This window comes from Falco cherrug, unplaced genomic scaffold (assembly GCF_023634085.1).
Source record: "Falco cherrug isolate bFalChe1 unplaced genomic scaffold, bFalChe1.pri scaffold_35, whole genome shotgun sequence".
Lineage (NCBI taxonomy): Eukaryota > Metazoa > Chordata > Aves > Falconiformes > Falconidae > Falco > Falco cherrug.
Window position 1 is genome coordinate 1,196,352 of NW_026599480.1, and position 6,805 is coordinate 1,203,156.

General features: G+C 50.8%; 1 long non-coding RNA gene across 1 annotated transcript; it reads right to left on the minus strand.

Moving 5' to 3' along the window:
- Nucleotides 1-246: 246 nt before the first annotated feature.
- Nucleotides 247-5,613, minus strand: LOC129735113 (uncharacterized). The gene is made up of 3 exons (XR_008730566.1): nucleotides 5,486-5,613; nucleotides 4,029-4,226; nucleotides 247-1,402 (listed from the first exon to the last, which is right to left on the minus strand). It is a non-coding gene; the product is annotated as an uncharacterized LOC129735113 (long non-coding RNA).
- Nucleotides 5,614-6,805: the final 1,192 nt, after the last annotated feature.

The following is a 6,805-nucleotide window of genomic DNA, read 5'->3' on the forward strand; positions in this document are numbered from 1 at the left end:
GTGACACAGCTTGCCCCCTTGATGCACAGGGCTGTGTTTCAAAGGACTACGACAAGCCCAGAAGAGCACAGCATAGAACAGCTTATACGTAATTGAGTATCACATCACAAAACATACTGCATGCATCTATCCATGAAAATGGGGTTTATGTAGGCACATGCAAAATGGGTCTCCTGCTCAAAACCCAGCAAATCCTGATTTTAAAAAATCATATACTGAAATGTAAGACGACATACCTTTGGGTTTGTTGCTAAATCCCCATGTCGATGTAATTCCTTCACTGCCATCTGAAATCGTTCAGCTTAAGGCACTTTCCACGCCAAGCAAAGAAAGCTCAACTCAGAAGGGAAAGATCCTTCTTGATGGGACGCATCATCTGTGACAACCGGACACCTTCCCGCCCACTGAAACATAGCAGCAGAGTTAAAAGCAGCTTTTAAATTCCAAGTGGAGAGGTGCAAAGTCTGAAAACTACAGGACATTCTCTTCCTAGCACAAAATAATCAACTTTTTCCCACTTCTCTGCAAACCCCAACCCCGGTGTTTTGTGTTTTTCACACTGCAGCACAGAAAGCCAGTACCCACAGCTGCACAAGGACTTCCAGTGCCAGTGTGCAAAGCATCGAGGAGTCTGGGCTCAGTCTTGGCAGTACAGGAGCGATCCACCTCAAACGCACTGCACAGTCTGCACCTGGGGGTATCACAGGTCAATAGTTAATCACTGCTTTTCCTCCCAGTAACAATAAGGAGAGAAAAAAAGAAAATCTCCTTACATCCATGGCTCTTCTTTACAGGCTAGAGGTTTATGGAAGTGATGACCCATTTCACCCAACATTCAAGACACCTTCTGAACAATTTTCAGAACTGTCCCAAAACCCCCAGATCTTACACAACAATCAGTCCAAAGAAAGTACAGAGGTCTCTGCGCTACTGGACACATGCAGGAACACTTGTGTTTACTGGACACCTTTGTAAAGGGAAAAGGCATTACACCAGCGTACCAGATCCTTGCCCAAAAGACTTTTCAAACCACCTGTTTGTTGACGCAGTCACTGCACTTCAACCCTTCCACCCACGACAACATCCTCTCAGGGGGCAGACTTGCCTGCTCTTGATCACAGAATCAGTCAGCAGAGCTCATATTGAACCAAGCTAAAAACTGGGCCCAGCCTCTACGTTCACGGTTGGGATACACGGCTCCTATCACAGGGCTCACATGGCAGTCCCACCTGGCTTACGTATCTGAAGTTGCATTTCCCACGGGTCAAATATTCCTCTTCACATCTGCCTTGAAACTGAGGGCTCATGGTCAGCGAGAGAAGGGAGTTCCTTGCCTCCTGTGCAGTCAGGTCACGTTCCCCTGCTAAAGGCAGCCTGCTCAGGCCTCCCATTTGTGTACAATCTGTTAAAAGAGTAAAATCAAGTCTGAAGGTTATTCATTTGCTTCCTTAAACATTCTACCATTTGCAGCATTCGGCCCCCAGAAGATGACTTCTGACATAGCAACTTCAACCAAGCAACTGGCAGTTCAACAGAATCACCAACAGCCAGGTCTGTACCCTTGGGGAGACACTTTCAAAGCTCTTTGGAGGATCGCACTGGATCTGTGTGCTTTAGACCCCACTGCGTGGATTTACTGTTTTACTGGCAAAGGTTTTATGTACCACACGTGAACATCTTCAAAACACCTGCTGTAATGGTCTCATGCGTAAACAGACACAATGATCCTCTAATATCACACACGAAGAACTCAATGGATGCCCCTACCAAGGCAGTGGTTCCCTTCTGTAGCCACTGAACAAGCAAAAGGATGGATCAGAACGACATTATCAAGCTCTGAAGCAAAATTTCTGTCCTCCTTTAGCTGTAATTTAGAGCTTCATTGAGTGCTGAAGAGTGTCAGCCTGACAGCTCTGAAGCAGGAAGCGCTTGATCCTCTGTGCCAGAACCACACCGGCACTGGCCACACAAGCTGCCTGCGTACTCGCAGGGTCAGGGTCAGGGTCCGGGTCCGGGTCAGGGTCTGTACTGCCCTGCCACCGCAACACAGAAGTGAGGAAAGTGAAATGGAGATAGAAGTGTTCATTTTCCACGTAGTTGATGCTGGCAGCTTCTTGCCTCCAGATTCCTGCACCTCAGGAGCCTGGGAAATGACAACAAATGTGAAAGTTCCTAAAAATAATTTGCCTAACACACCACAGCGTAGCACTTCCATATGCCCACACCACACTTCTGGCTCCCAGCTGCTCTCCTGTGCTTCCCTTTAGCTACCTGGGAGGCACCTTTTCCATCTCCTCAGATCTCAGAACACCCAACTCATGGCTCTAACATTCTTCCCCTTCCTCTCAACATCTTCCTGGTGGTCTCCGCTTTCTGCCCTCCAGATTAGGGCCTTATCATAACAGGACAAGGATAGCACTGGGGGTTTTTTCTGTAAGGAAGCCAAATACTTAAAACTCTTAATTAAAATATAAATTTTAAAGAGGAAGGGAAAAGCCAAAATGACAGCCAAGTGGAAGTTTCATTTGGTGCTCAAACCACCTGAACACTTCTGCTGCAGCTGCAGCCGAGAGCTGGCCCTTAGATGCCTGATCAGGATAAAGCCCCAAATCCTGCCACTAAGGTTTCAAATGACAAAATAACATCATCTAAGGGAAGGCAAAATGGATAAACACAAACATCGCCGTATGTTTACAGGGCCTTCACAGCACAGTGGTTCTCTGATGGCACCCAGAACTTAGCAGTATGAAGAATTACAAAGGTCAAGTGCTCTTTATAAGCGATGCACCCTTAAATCAACACTAGTGACAAAAGAGCCAAGCACTTGACTTGCAGAACGGCAGACGATTCCTGACTTTCTCCACAGCTTCTACTACTGATGAAGCTTACAACCACCTCACCATTTGGGAACAACATCCGTTGCTAGTGTTGCTCTGGTTGGAAACTCAGCAGGCTGGCACGTTCCTTCCTTCAGAGCCAGAAGGAATTTGTCGTTACAGGAATTCTCATGCCACTGAACTGGCAGCAAGGTACACAAGCCTCTTAATCCCTTTTTATACTTCTGCGCTTGTGCCATATAACCATTCTCCACTCTCCATCTCACCACCTCTCCAAGCAGAAAAGTCCCATCTGCCACACACTTGTCACAAACTACGTAGGATATGACACAGGTTTCAAATACATCAGAAAGTATCAAATCAGACACTTTAAAACATAAAAGAAAATTAAAAAAAGGTGGCAGTGGGAAATTATTTTCTACCTTGACTGTTAGGTTCACAAGCTGCTAGTAGTTAACATTAATGGTGCACTATTTCAAGGTCGCTGCTAGTAGTTAACATTAATGGTGCACTATTTCAAGGTCGTGATGGCAACCTGCAATGTGTGGGTATCAGCGAGAGAATTGCTGCCTTGCACCAGTTCAGGTGCTCCACCTATACCTTGTCACAGATTTGAATTTTTTGTTTGCTTGTTTTAAATGCTTATCAGGGTAGGATTTGCCTACCAAGACCAGATTTTAAGTGAAGTTACATTAAGCTGCTCTTGCTTTAAATACAGCAAGATAGCTCCACTGCTACATTCAGCCACAAGAACGTAAACACCTCCAGCTTCATAGACACCCATACATTATTTTTGTAAGGAACAAATGACTAAACATGGAACAACACTATGGAAAAAGCAAAAGAATGCACACAATCAGCATTTCCCTATTTGGACCAAAACCCAAACATCTCTAACAGCAGATAAGTCTGAATTAAAAATCAACCACATCCAGATCCCAAACGGGGTAGGGGTTATTGTATGCCACAGACCTGGACTTGACTGTTGAAGGAAATCACGCGCTACGGAAAATTTGAGGTGGTTCTGCGGAAGGTTAACTACAGCCTTGGCAACTTCCTTGGGACATGAAAGGTACGTGCGCTACAGTACCACCCGCAATAAAGGAAACCAGTCTCGCAGTTTGAGTTCAATACCACATCCGCAAACCAAATGAGGCTGCTACGTTTGAGGAACACTGATGGAAACCTCACCTGCCATCCCAAAGTTATGCTACGGCATTTCTTCCCTTTTTGCCACTTTCCTCAGCCTTGGTACATCTTTTGCAGAATCTGAAGCAAGGGCCCATAGCTTCTTCCTGTTTCTAACAGTGAATGTCTGGGTTTCACACGTTGGTTTCTTGTGCGGCGCCAATAAGACCCAACACTCGCCTTCAGAAATGCATCCGTACACTAGGCAAGAAAAGGAAAATTACCAGTCACGACATTGTACTGCCCACAGGGCAACAGAGTGCCCCACTCGTAAGAGGATTTAAGGCAGTAAATAACCCTCAAATATCTTCATGAACAAGCACAGTTTAATCATGTGCTTTTAATCTGACTACCGACACAATCTAACAAGAAGACACATTAAGGGAAGCAGAGCTGTAGTTAAAAAAGTGGGGCTTCTCTTTCCTCTCCTGAGGGTTTACCATCCAGAGCTGGCTGAAGTTCTGAACCTGCAAACCGCTCCCCCATGCTTGTATGCTCGCTCTGGGAAACAAAGACGGCTGTTTGAATTCTTTTGCAGGTACAATCTTTCTTTACTTTTGAGTTGGAATGAAATGAAAAGCTGCCATCAGTCCCACTTACGGCACAGAGACACCCCTATGTTCCACGCACACGCCTGCCCAGAAACGCATGCAGAGGGAAGCCATCCCTTGGGTATCAAACACAGAAACAGCACTGAAAACCTTGACTTCTGAGAGTCCCTGCAGCGTTCTCCCAGGCCAATACACAGCATGCTTGTGGCAGGATCACCACTGCGTGTGCGTCACTTGCTTTCATTTCCATCTTCATCTCTAACCTGGCACTTGCCACCTCCAGAATGCAGCATGCATAAAAGCAATTCCGTTTACTACAAGCACAGCACCGTGTGAACCTTCTGCATGAAGCCCGGTATTTAAAGGAATTGCTATAAAGAATAAAAATCTGCCGGCACCACTGACACACAGACACGCTGTGTTTTCTGAAGAGGGCCGATACATGAAACCTGCAAACTAAGGACTGCGACAAACTAAGCTCGCTCCTTGCCCCTCTTCTTTTGCCCTCAGGCTGGTGCAGGAGCTCCTTTCACCAGAGCAGGCACACCACAGACACAGCCTCACCGAGGGGAAGGGTGGGGAGGGGATAAGGGCAGAGGGGGAAAGGAAAGACCCACAGAAGCAGCTTTGCTGCCCACTGCCAAAGTCACAAGCCGCTCACGGATCCTGTCCCCTCGCCCTGCCTCTGCTGGTCTGTGCCTCCGTCCCCCTTCCCGCCCCTCCGCTCCTCTCCCTAGCCCTCTCTCCTGCTGCTGATCCTGCATCCCTTGCAGCACCCCCCTGCCCCTCTGTCTCTGTCCCGCTGCATCCCTCTGCCCGCTCCTCGTCAGTCCCTGTCCTTTCTCCATCCCTGCCCAGCCCCCCCCGCTCTCCCTGCCCCTCTCCGGCCACCCCTCCGCCTTGACCCACCTCTCCCTGCCGCTCAGTGCCTCCCTTCCCCTCGTCTCTGCCCACGGGGGCTCCGGGGCCGGGGCCTGTGCTCGGGCAGTCCCGGGAAGGGGCCATGGCGCCTACAGGGCCCGGGCTGGGGGCTGGTGTCCTCCCAGGGCCTGACTGCTGGGCAGGGATGTCCCATGGCCTGCTGGGAGAAGGCGTGCCCCGGGGCATGCTGGGAGCTGTAGGCCCGGGGCCGCCCCATGGCCAGGTTGTTCCCGGGGCATGCTGGGAGCTGTAGGCCCGGGGCCACCCCATGGCCAGGCCGTTCCCGGGGCATACTGGGAGCTGCCACTGCCCACCCTCAGCCTCCTGGCAGCCATGTTGGGCTGGGCAGGCACAGCCTGTGCTGGGGCTGTGGCCCGGCTGAGGGGACCTGTGGCCGGCCGTGGGGTGAGGGATGCCCCTTGGGCTGGCACAGGGGTGTCTGCTGCCTGCTGGCTGCCCGGGGGTTCTGTGGGGAGGTTCCAGCCCCCCGCTGTGCCAGGCCCCGGGGCAGCTGGAGTCAGGGTTGGCCGGGGCAGCCCTGGGGGGGAGCTGAGAGCTAAGGAGGGAAAGAGGCGCCGGCAGGTGCCCCGGGCACGGGCACCGGGCACCCCGACTTGCAGAGCCCCCTGGAGCCGCCCCGGCGTCTGTAGGTCCTGCAGGAATAGGGCTAGCGTGTTTTTCTGCTGACTCCGACGGGGCTCTGGCTACACCTGTCCTGCTGAGGGACTGGGAACATGCAGCTGCCTGGGAGGGTCACCAGCCAGAGTATGAGTGCTCAAGCCTTGTTTCCCTTGCTGGAAAACACTTCATTTTTAAATACAGCCTCTCAGCGGCGAGATCCAGGCAGTCGGGATTGCTTCCTGTAGGGAGCAGCCTGGTGACTCGAGGCTGCTGCCTTCAGTGGCAGAGCTGGACGCTTCTCCTCGCTGACAGGATTAAGTTATAAAGAATCACTCGGAGAGGCTGCAGCTAAAGCAGTGCACTCAGCCAGAGCCAAAATGCTCCATGGCACCACCCATACACAGCTCCACCAGAGAAGGTGCCAGGAAGGACTTCTGTTTGTGGTTCTCACTTCATGTTGTTTACAGGCCTGGCTGTAGGCGATGGATACGCAGCCTCCCAGCGGGGTGCCAGGGCTGACGGGCTGGGAGACGGCATGGGTAGGTGATGGCTTTATACTTGGAGAGCTGCCCGCTCAAAGCCCAAATGTGAGCGAGGGCTCTCTTGCAGATGGGGGAGTATAGACCCTCTTCACAACTTCCTCACATGCTCTCACCCATAATTTCAATACAATGGGTGTGGGGAGCA